The following is a 12,448-nucleotide window of genomic DNA, read 5'->3' on the forward strand; positions in this document are numbered from 1 at the left end:
AAAAAGTAATGTCAGTCAGGATCCAATAGAACAATTGGTATATATGAGTTAACTAGGGCTAAATTTTATTGAAATATTTCAAAAGACCTTTCAAATTGAGTAATAGCCACACTGCTGCTTGATGTTTCATCACGAATATATGAGCCAACCGTAAACTAGATATGTGAAGATGAGAAATACAATAGGCAGAATAAGATTACCTTAGAAAAGTGAAATTAAAATGACTTTGGTTTGTGTAAATTTAATCAAAGTAGTCGTAAGGAACATATGAGAATACAAACTATGAAATGATCAGTCAAATTATGTTCTTGTTTTCTCACAAGTATCACTTTTTGAATCATGCTATGACGAGGATTCTAGGTGACAATACAGTACTAGTCTCCATATTTCGTTTAAAAATGGCACCTGTGGCTCATCTCAGTAGATGTAGCATAAAATGCTCAACAAAATCCAACATCCATAAGTGTAAAATGCTCTGGAGATGCCAGGAAAAGAAGGAACATATCTCAAATTAATTGTCTATATGTGATAGACCAAAAGCCAACATCACACTGAACAGTGAAAAATTAAAAGCATTCCTCTATAGTACAGTTCTGGAATGCCTATCCAGAGCAATGAGGCAAGAAAAAAATATAAAAGGGAATCATGCAGCGAAAGTAGAAATCCACCTATCCCTATTAGTAGATGGCATGATGCTAATATCTAAAACAACCCAAAGATTCCATTGCCAACCTCCTAGATCTGACAGAAAGCTTTCATCAAGTAGCAGGGTACAAAATTAATGCACAGAAATCAGAAGGCTATCTCTAGATCAAAAATGTACAAGAAGAGAAGGAAATCAGGAAATCAATAGCATTTGTAATAGCTTGAAAAAAAACCTGTGAATAAACAACTGAGGAAGTAAAAGAAGTTTTTTTTGCAACACTGTACAAATTTGAAGAAAAGAATTAAAGACAATATCAGTAAGTGGAAAGAGTCTCCATTTTGATGGATAGCTAGATTCATATTGTGAAAATGTCCATAAGTGATCTTCATATTTAATGCAATCCCCACCTATAGCTAAAAAGGATCTACAAATACAGATACCTTCACCAAGGTAGAGAAAACAAGCTAAAATGTCACATGTAACATAAAAAAAATCACAAATAGTTAAAGCAGTTCTAGGAAAGATTGGTGCTTGTGTTATCCCAATCTCAGACCACAAGCTCTGCTACAGAGATATACTAACAGCAGCCGCATGGTGTTGGCCCCCAAACAGATTCAAACATCAGTGGAACAGAGTAGAAGATCCAGAAATAAAAACCACAGACTTACAGTTGTCTGATATTTCATTAGGGAGTCAAAAATAGGGGAAGGGGAGTGGAGGGAAAGGTCGTTTCTTCAGTAACTGGTGTTGGGAAAACTGGGTATCCATAGGCAGAAAACTAAGAGAGGATCCCTATTTTTCACTATGCACTAACATCAATTCAGTGTGGATCAGAGACCTCAACACCTCAACCTCAGACAAGAAACTCTGAAATTACTGCAATAGTAGTAGAAATAGTAGAATTTATAGGCAGAGGGAGAATCTTTTTTTTTTCCTTCAGTTGGTCATGGGGCTCAAACTCTGTGCTTGGGTATTGGCCCTGAGCTCTTCACCTCAAGGCTAGCACTCTACCACTGAAGCCACAGCACCACTTCCAGTTTTCTGGTGTTTCATTAGAGATAAGAATCTCATTGACTTTCCTGCTTGGGCTGGCTTTGTACCATGATTCTCAGATCTCAGCCTCCTGAATAGCTAGGATTACAGCTCTGAGCCACCAGGGGCACCCAGCAGTAGAAACTTTGGGAAAAAATTCTCAGGGGCCAAGCAGGTAGGAAGGAGATTGACTAATTGGACTGTGTCAAATAAAGATTCTGCACAGCAAAGACATAATTATAAAACTAGAAAGACTGAACAGACTGTGACAAGAGTTTCACCAGCAATACATGTCACGAAGGCCTAATATCCAAAATGTGCCAGGAACTCAAGATAGTAACCCGTCCCAAACCTAGTTACTAACTGGGCAAAGAAGCTAAGAAGACTTCTCAGACAAAGAATTTTCAATAAGGCAAAGAAATACATAACGGAATGCTCATCTTCTCTGGCAAGAAAGGAAATGAAAATCCACTGTCAGATTCCATCTCACTCAGGTAGATTGGCTAACATGGTGAATTTAAACAATGACAATATCAGATGATGGCAGCAATATGGTAAAAAAAGGAACTCTATATCACTTTTGGTGGGTATGTAAACTAGTTCAACCAGTCTGGATAGCAATTAAGAGGTTTCTGAAGAAAACTTAACATAGATCTTCAGTACAGCCATAAGCATCCCAATCCTGGACATCTAACCTGTACATCAGAACCAGCATACCAAAAAAGACACCTGTACATCCATGTTCACTGCTGCACTATTTGCAAGAGCCAAGTTATGGAAATAGCCCAGATAACTTACAGGAGATGAGTAGATCCAAGAAATGCACAATGGAATTTTACAGAGCCATGAGGAAGAAAAACAGTATGGCTTTTGCTGGGAAGCTGAAGAACCTAGACAATGCATTTTAAGTGGAGGTAAGGCAAACTGGAAAGACAAGGTTCTTTTTACGTGTTGATTATTGTGAAATTACTGTTCAGAGGGGTTACAGATGCATGAGCAAGGTAATGAGTACATTTCTTATCAAGCATTGTTACCTCCTTTGTTTTTCCCCTCCTATCCCTTCCCTTCCATCTCTATACCTACACTTGACCCTGCCCTCCCACACCTGTCTAATTTGTAGTTTGTTTTTCCACATTGTGTCTTGTACAGCTCATTGTTGCAATGGGTCAACCTGTATCCCTATTTAAACAATTTGTTTTATCCCTTCCCCTCCCTAAATTATACAAACATCATATACAGTGAAAACAGGGGTTATAATGTGAGGGAGGGACATACAAAGCATAGAACATCACGTGGTACATTATAAATGCATTAGCAACAATAAAAGAAGGAAAAACCACTTGTGTCCTTATCTTGTGATTCATGTCGCTTAACATAATCTTATCTGACCAGAAACACAAAGATTTTGCTCATATGCAGAAGCTAGGTCTAAAATACTCTGGGGCATGAAAATCAATACAGAACTCTAGACATTCACACAGAGTGAGACCAAAGGACTGGAAAGCAACAGCACAACACATATGTGAATCTGATCATACAAAAATAAATAGTTATCGAAATGAGCTCCAGGAAATGGAAATGAGACTTTTTTGTTGCAATTTTCTTTTCCCTTTGTCTTGTTTGTTAAATTTATTGTCTTTGGGTGGGTACAGGCATGGCACAGATACAGAGGGACAAATGGTGAACGGATGCAACAGTAACACTCAGTAGACACTACATTGAAAGTGAACTATACACCCTGTGGATGGGGATAGGAGCGATATTGGGAGAGAGCAAGGGAAGAGGGGACAGTATCCAATAAGAGATGTATTCCTTAACTCCCTTAGGTAACAATAACCTCTCTGTTCATCACTTTTATAATAACAATAAAAATAATTTAAAAAGATGGCCCATGTAAAGTTTTGAATCTTACCTGTATCAAGTCATGAAAGACATTCATCTTCCTAAGAAATAGTTATTAGAGGCATGTTTAAAGGGTGATAAGAGATGTCTGTGGTGTCCCCAACCTATTAATAAGAATACTTCGTTTTGTCTTTTATGTTGTCAAGAAAAAGATCACCAAACAAAGATGTCTTATTGGGGTTCCATTTCAGTGCGTTGTGGCCATGCTCTAAATTTGGTAGTAAGGAGGTACTGTCTATAATTAAACCAGAGGCATTCAGTCCCACAGTCTGAATGAAAGAAGATTATCCAGGAGTATTATCATGAGTGGGGAGAGAATGTCCATGCTCCTGTGATATAATATGTCTGCAACTATCAGGGGCTGAAGCAGAGAAAAACGCGGGTATTGAGAAAGACACAAATATTGTGGTTCATGTAGTTGCCACTAGTCAATTGCTCTAAATAAGGGTTCTACAGGGACACAGTTGGGTATCACTATTGGAAATGGCAGTAGTGTGAATAAAGTCATTCTTGCATACTGGCACAGCATATTTCCTGTGCCAGAATTCTGGCATAAATGTAAGTAGCAATAACACAACATGCAATCTTCTTGAGTAGAGTTGTTTAATATCTGACAACTCTACTAGCTCGCTAAGCTGAAAAACTGCTTTTTAGGCATCCAGACTGTTCCTACTCTCCACATCATTTTTTCTGCTTTCTATTTCCACTATTTCAGTTGCCTGCAGCTCATCATACCTGGGACCACTTTAGTTGCCAGAAGCATCACTGGTGATGTTTCAGTTCAGGATCTTGCAAGGTCATCTTTGCCATCTGTGGCAGAGGTCTTTCCAACTCATGAGATTGTCAGAAGAGTGAGCAGGAGGCAACTGTATCCTGTAGGACAAAGAACACAACCATGCCTCCTCCCACAGTAGTAAAAATATAGAAGGTCTTGTCCAGAGCTTATCCTTCTGAAGGTCTTTTGCCAATACCTCAGGTCTATGTTCTGTAAAGAAAGCAGTGCTTAGCCAGGTGACACTAGCTCACGCCTGTAATCACGCCTAGCTACTCAGGAGGCTGAGTAGTGAGGATCTAGGTTGAAAGCTATCCAAGGCAATAAAGTCCATGAAGTTCCCATCTCCAGTTAAACATCAGAAAACCGGAGGTGGCACAGTGGCTTAAATAGCAGAGTGCCCAGGCCCAGAGTTCAAGCCCCATGACCAAAGAGGGGAAAAAAGAAAGAAAGAAAGTGGTGCTTCAAAATGCCTTTCAGCATTTCAGTATAGGCAAACACACATATTGATCACAATTTAAAAATGTTGTAACAAATATAATGTTAAATAACTGATCTCTAGCAGATGTTGCCTTATCTTCCTTTTCTGTTTACAAATATTTTTAAAGGTATGACAAGCACATTCTACAAATGTTTGACCTTGGGGGGGGGGTAAAAGAGATAACACAGTTATGCTGAAATTGCCACTACTGAAAATTATGAGAGGTCTAATAGGGTCCATTTTCAGTTTTGAAGTATTGTGGCATTCCCATATGAATAATGGGATAGGCATATTTGTTGTTTCAACACTGTGATTGGAGGAAACAATGACAACAAAACAAAGGTCATTGGAAATCTGATGTTCTTTTGTTGCCCAATTGGGAGACATACCAAATTCAACAGTCAAGTTATACTCTAAGATTGACTCCTAGTAATTTAGGGATATCTACAGGTCACTGACAATCTGAGCATGCCGTTAAGTATTTCTTGGATTTTGGTGAGATTAAGCACTTTTTTTTTTATGGTGCTCTGTAATTTTGATGAAAAAAAAATTGAAAGCTGGGCGTGTTGAAAGGCTGACTGTCTTCTGTTAGAGGTCCTGAAAGGAGGAAATGGGAGCAACTGTGGGTAATTAAAGCAAGATGTATGCTTTAATTTACTAATGTTTATAAAGTAAGAAACAGTAACATCCCCTTGACTATATGGTTCCTTGATTTATGCTTGTTCCTTACTTTGTATTGTTAAACAAACCTACTGTGACTCATATTCTAGAATTATTGCCTGAGAAGAACAATGCCTTAGAGCCATATGGCAGCTGTCAATTCTGCTCCCTCAGCAGACTTGCATCCTCAAATAAGTAAGTTCATTCCTTTTTCCAGTGTGCAGGCTGTTTTTATCAAAACTACCAATAAAGACAGTGATGTATAGGGCCATTAGCTTATGAGTCCCTTTTTGAGGCAGAGAAATGAAATAGAGGCAATGTGTGAAGAAACTTGTCAGTAGACAGCAGCAGGTATACATTTTCTGTGTAGTCTGCTAATATATATTTTCTGTGTAGTCTGCTAAGGCAACTTGAAATTCTTCTGAGTGAAACATCAGTTGTTGACAATGGTTCTCAAAGATACAGGAAGACAAATGTTGTCAGGCTCATAACCTATAAGCGCCTGAGTATGTATTCTTCTCTTATGTTAATTAAAGAAGATTTGTTATTACAATCTGGGAGCAACAATCCTTTTTGGATCCAAGGGTAGAAACATAAACTCTAGGTAGGTAATATAACAGTGGGCCTAGCTGACTTATAAGGTGTTAGGGTGCTGTTAATTGGAGAAAACAAATAAACCTGGAGATCATCTTGTCTCTCCATTAAACTGCCTAGCATAGGGAAATTTTAGTAGCTTCTGTTCTGTTTCACTGATCCATGTGTGTGGGGTATTTATGTTAGGATTGCCTTTTAAGTATATCAATTGTTGAGTTGACTAGTTTAAGCAATACCATCATGCAGGGCTTATCTATCCAATTTAGGTTACCCAGTACCTTTTGTGTGTCATACAGAGGTCTTACCTGACCTGATTCTAAATTTATTTTTAGTGAGACCATTGGTCATTGTTAAGCTAAGAATCCCAGGTATTTCCAGGTCTCAGTCATATGCACTTTTTTGGAGATAGAGACAGTCCTATTCTAATAGAGGAAAGGGAATATACATTACAGACTTCTGCTAAAAAGCACTGAGGAAGGGGCAGCTCTTAAGATGTCATACATATAATTATATATGAGAGAATTTTTTTCCTTAGAATGCCTCAAACCTTGAAATGCTTTATATGGATGCACAAAAGGGCTATTTAACCTCCCTTGGTGTACTGAAACCTTCCCCTGGTACCTCTTATTAGGCATCCATTATTGGTGATGGGCAAAGGAAAAGCAAACTTTTCTTTGTCGTTATGAGTTAATGGTATAGCACAAGAGCCATCCTTAGGGCCCATCACTATGAGATGACAATTTTCAAGAATCATAGAAGGATGAGGTACAACTTTATACTGGGTTTACCTAATCCTTGTATAAGTGTACCAAAGCATAACAATTATTTGCCTTACATCATGTAAAAGCCCTCATTTCCCTGATTTGTGGGACGTGACAAAAATTGGTGAATACCATGGGATAGTAGAGGGCCAAGCAATTGAGCTAATAATTTCTCCCCTTTCAAAGCTCAACCCCAACTAGTGTCTCCATACAACTGATTAAATATAGGTATAACAACAGTGACTCCTAAATAAAAAGGCTGAATCTGAATATGCATACCCACTGACTCAGTAGATAAATTTCCTCAGGTTAATTGGTATGGTTCAAATGTGAGACTGAACAACACACCTGTTTTTTCACGGCCAACGCATCCTTATTCTTTGGTACTCAGTGGGCACATTTTTGCCCTAGTTCCTCTATTCACTGAGTTAAATTCCATCCTTCTTTGCCATTCCAAGTCACTGAGTTAAATGCCATCCTTGTTTGCCATTCCAATGGCCACTCATGATTAGCAGTAACAGCAACATCAGGTGTCTGTGAAACAAGCCAGGGAAAGGCCTGAACTGAACTGAAGAGGCTTGTTTTTTCTATAGAAGAGAGGCAACATAGGTCTTGCTGTCCATGAGGCCCCATTCGATATTTAATGACCCCAAAATAAAACGTGGTAGCAGCAGGCACGGGCCTATGTTAAATTATTGCTGGGATAAAATGAAAGCCAGAGGTATGTTAGCTCTCCCATATCATCTGAGTCAATGACTACAAGTATGATTTCACAAATTTTAATTCCCATATTAGATCTTCCTAGAACCAGTCTCATCATGCCTTCAGGAATAGGTCCCTATACTCCTGTTAAGGTAACATTGGTGCAATCCTGCTCCTTTAAGGCTAGTTCTATGACCATGAAGGAGTCAAAGCAGTTGTTGCTGCTTATTGCAGGGCTGATTCAATGACCCTTCACGGACCTGGTCTCAGGACCCTTGCTGTTGTCTGAATGGTATGTTGTTCTCTTTCTGGCTTCCTGTATTGACCAGGATACAGGAACTTGCACCTTTTGTTATAGATTCCAGGCATGGATTCCCATGCTTTTCAAACCTGGATTGACAGATTTACCCACAGTTTTACCTTCACACATTTATGGCAGTGTGTTTGAGGAACATTTTAGTACCTGACTCTTGGTGCATCCCTTTTAAAACTGACCTTAGTGATTCACTTAAGACATTTGTTAGAAGAGGTTATAAACCTGTATCCAGTATTTTAGCTGTAGGTATGTCTGTCCCTACATTTGACATGCCTCAATCAGCTCAGCAGCACAATGTGCAGTAGCTCTAATGAATTTTATACCTTGTTGACCATCAGCATTAACATTTTCACCAGTTAAGCAATAACAGAATATCAGCCACCTCAAGAGTTTCTTTCTGGTGTTTGAATTGTTTGAGGGGGCTATTCCATGACCTCAATAAAATCTTTATTTACCCTTTTGACAGGGTAAATGTGCAAAACACCTTTTCTTTCTGCAGCTAGCAGGAATTCTAGACAGGTTTTGGTAGCCAGCAGGGGATCAATGTGTAAATAGGCCCTGATCTTCTTGAGCTTGTCCAGTGGCTCAACATAAGCACCCTGCCCTAGCAGCAAATCTATAACTATCAGCATTCCATTATTTTGATTATCTACTCCCATGTCAGCACATTGTTGGGGTTCTAAATTGCATACACCATATTGATCAGTAGTTAATATAGTTTGGGTTAGTGTCTTCTGCTCCCAAGGGCATAGCCATCGGCAATAGCCTAAATTACAACACTGGTAAAAAGACTTTTTCACCCATATTCTGAAACCATTCTTCTAATTCCTTAAAAACCTGAAAAGGAAGAAACTCATGACTGAGTTATCTATGCTGCACAAACATTGCAAAGGTCTAGAATTCATCCAAGGATGTTTGCAAACAAACTAGCCATCACAAGTGCAACATAACGAGGCAGAGGTGGCCCCAGTGGGGGAGGTGATGTAGTTTCCTTCTCCTTTTGTGTATCCACCTCTGATGGAGACAGAGGAGGGAAATTAAAAGCATCCTCCTTTTCAATTATTACTTTTGAAATTGCCCAAGTGGTAATCTGGGCAAACTGACTGGAAAAAGTGTGATGCCTACCAATCATTATGTCATGTTAATGATAAAGGAACAAATTCTTGCCTTTGGTGTGATTTAAGCACCTGTCTACCCTCTTCCATACTTTCTCATCTGAAGTTCCTCTGTTCAGAAACCAAAGACACATGCACTGAATTAGAACAATTTGCTGAACTTTCTTAACATTGTGAGCCTTTAAAAGTTGCTTCAATGTTCTTCAAGAAATATTTTGTTAATTGGAAGGCAATTATCCTATTTTAGAAGAAACTCCTAACTGTAGCTAGTCATTTCAGCAGCTACCCCGAGCAAATGCTGCTGGATTTTATCTATGAATAATTAGTCTGGACACCTTCACTCACAGTTCTGACATTGGACTTTCCTGGCATCCTGGGCACCACTTAACAGCCCCATGCCACAGATATATTCATAATGATTGTGTAGATGTGTATATATGTACATATAAACACACATATAGAGAGATACATAGATAGATAGATAGATAGATATTCATGTTTCTATGAAAGCCAGGATATTTTAAGCAACAGATAGGATAAAAAAAATTCAGAAACTCCTCTGCCCTTTACTGTTACTGGACATGAGAGTACTGGGTAGTTTGGGACAGTTTTGGTTACAGATCAAAGGACACATTCCAAAGTGCGGGTAATAATATCAGAAAGCAGTAAGATAAGTATATACAAGCAAACATGCTGTGTTTTGACAGGATCACGATGTAATGTCAACCAGAATCTTGAGTCTTTATGCAATAATGCAAACACACAAACAAGCAGTTTTCCTCTTGCAATAAGGCTTTCTACACACACATCATATACCCATACTGCCTGCACTGAATCATTAGCTCCCAATAGGCCTCTAGTGTCCCTGTAGCACTTTATCTTCACTTCCCCATGGAGAAGCTGCCATTCCTCCAATCCCAGCTGAACTTGCTAGCCAAGCACAGGCCTGGCTGAAGTGGACAACAGCAAAAGGTTGCTCCTTGATCACAGAAGGTCCATCCCTAGATTTTGGACCAAAGCTGTGTCCTTGAATGGTGGCTCAGGTGAGAGTAAGCAGCTATGAAAGGTTTCTTGGAAAGAAGAAGGGAGGAGCTTGTGGAGAGCTGGGAATGTTAAGAATTCCACAATGGGCAAGATTCTCAGAAGATGGCATCGTTTCCAGCATTCTGAGCTATCACTGGAGAGCGTCAGATAGTCTCTCTGGTATGGTAGCCCAGTGTGACCTGGTGGGGGCCAGAGAAGATTCTCCACATCTCTGCGTGTTCTCCTGTGTGGGACTATCTTCTGTTACCCTCAAAGAATCCTTTTTCAGTATCGTCTAATCTATGCATTTCTCAGGAACACGGCAAGAAGGGTTGCTAACAACAGTCTGGCAGAGAGAATATTTGTACGTGAGTGACAATGAGAATTAAACTAAATCCCTGGAGTCTTTTGACTTTTGGCACTATCACTTGTGAAATGAGCTATATGAAGTTCATCTAATTCATATACTGAACTATAGAGTGGCAGGTGCAGTAAAACAGAGAGAAATGACTTGAGCTTAATTGTAGAGATTGACAGGGTCTGATCTGCCTCAGAGAGATGATCTATAGTAGGGACAATGGTATCAGCATAGATAGCAAAATATACTCCATAGGAAAAGGAAACTGTCACACCATGTGTTTTAAGCTTGGGAAAAGACCCTGACCCTGACACAATGGCCACAATACGGGTAAGAGAGTGAGTCTGAATGCTCATGAATGGAGAAGGCACTCCTAACTCGATGATGTAGAAGCTCTGATATTCTAAAGGAGGAAGTATTCAACAAATGGTTCAGTTTTGCATCACATAAACACCTGGGATTATGTATTATGAGTGCATCTCTGATGCTTCACTCAAAGTATTTTCACATCTCAACTATCCCAGGCACCTTAGCACTTGAAAGAGGTAAGGCCCAGGATGACATTTTCCTAGCTTTTGCCAACCCATTTATCTCTCAGAAATATATCCACTAGAGATCTAATGGTGAGCAAATCCACTTCTGACATGTCCCATGCAGTGCTTCCCAAAGAACACACACTGATGTGATGCCTCATGTTGGAACATAAGTCTGAATAGCATAGGGAAGAGGTACTATAACAACACAGCTTGAAAGGACTCCTGAATGTAGGATGGAGTGGCTTGAAGAAACATGCTGGGATAGAATGAGTTGTGTGTATGTGGAGGCATGGACACACATAGTAACTGAACACAAATTATAACTGAGCAGGAGGTTGCTAATGAGGGAACTGATAGTGATTGCAGCCCACCTCTTGGTCTTGAGCGAGCAGAATTATTCTCTGAGAGTTGTGAGTTCAAGGGTTCTTGCCATCTTTCTCTTGGCAGCCTGGAGGCTTATATTGGACATAACAAGCCTGAGAGTGACAGAGAAATTCTGGGTCAGACATGGAAACTTCTCTTTGCCATCTGAAGCAGATTCTTACTGCCCTGTCCAGTCACAGTCTTCCACTGAGTCAAGAAAGACCACCATGGCAATAGTCATATCCTCCTAGAACTTGTCACAAATACTCTGAAAGCTTCAGTTGTTTCCTATGCACTAGCCATCTTCTCAATGTGGTACTAAAAATCCTAGAAAATGCAAGAGATCTAGATACTTCCCTTGGGAGAAGACATCTTTGTTGGGAAATTCAGGTGAAAAGGAATGGAGACACTGGAACTCCATTTACTTTTGGGTGCCTACCTCGAACACAAAGTTCTGGAAAACCATATACTATATAACAATAGAGGGTAGACCAAAACATGTCTGTATCTGTGCCCATCTAGACAGAGAACATGTGGTTGAATTGACTTACTGTGGTGTAATTTGCTTTCTCCAACTTCTTATCATCCTAACACTCCCATCTGTTTACAATATTACACAGCTTGCCTCACCCAGAAAATACAAAGGCATTTCCATTCAGTAATTGCTCTTTTGTCTCCTTTTGTTTAACATAATGTAATTGTTACCTCCCTTCCTTTCAAAAGGGAATACTCCATTTTTTCCCCCTGAAACCTCTTCCCTATTCTCTCTGGGTCCTTATATACTTAGTCCTTGAAAGACTTCCTAGGAATCCTATTCAGAGAAAAGCATTATCACAGGATGACAGTGCTTCCATCTATGAATTCATCTATTTGTGTCAAAAGGAAAATAGTATATATTGCTTTCATTTCCTTTAATTCTTCCAAATACACAGGTTGTGGTCAATTGGAATAAGTTCATGTAAGTCATTCAGCATAGACTACTACTATGTGGAATCTTTGAGCAATCCTCAATTCCCGTTTAACAATAATAGGCCTACAATTTAACTGGTTTCTTTTCTGTCTTCATACTCCTCAATCTTGGCCTCTGAGAGAGGGTAATGTGTTCCAACGCTGAACCTCAGCACAAAACATGCCTCCTGCCTCTCCTTGAATGCTAGAGGCAGAGCCTATGACCAACATATGGAAGA

Source organism: Dipodomys merriami, unplaced genomic scaffold, assembly GCF_024711535.1.
Source record: "Dipodomys merriami isolate MVZ:Mamm:240054 unplaced genomic scaffold, mDipMer1.0.p SCAF_123, whole genome shotgun sequence".
Classification (NCBI taxonomy): domain Eukaryota; kingdom Metazoa; phylum Chordata; class Mammalia; order Rodentia; family Heteromyidae; genus Dipodomys; species Dipodomys merriami.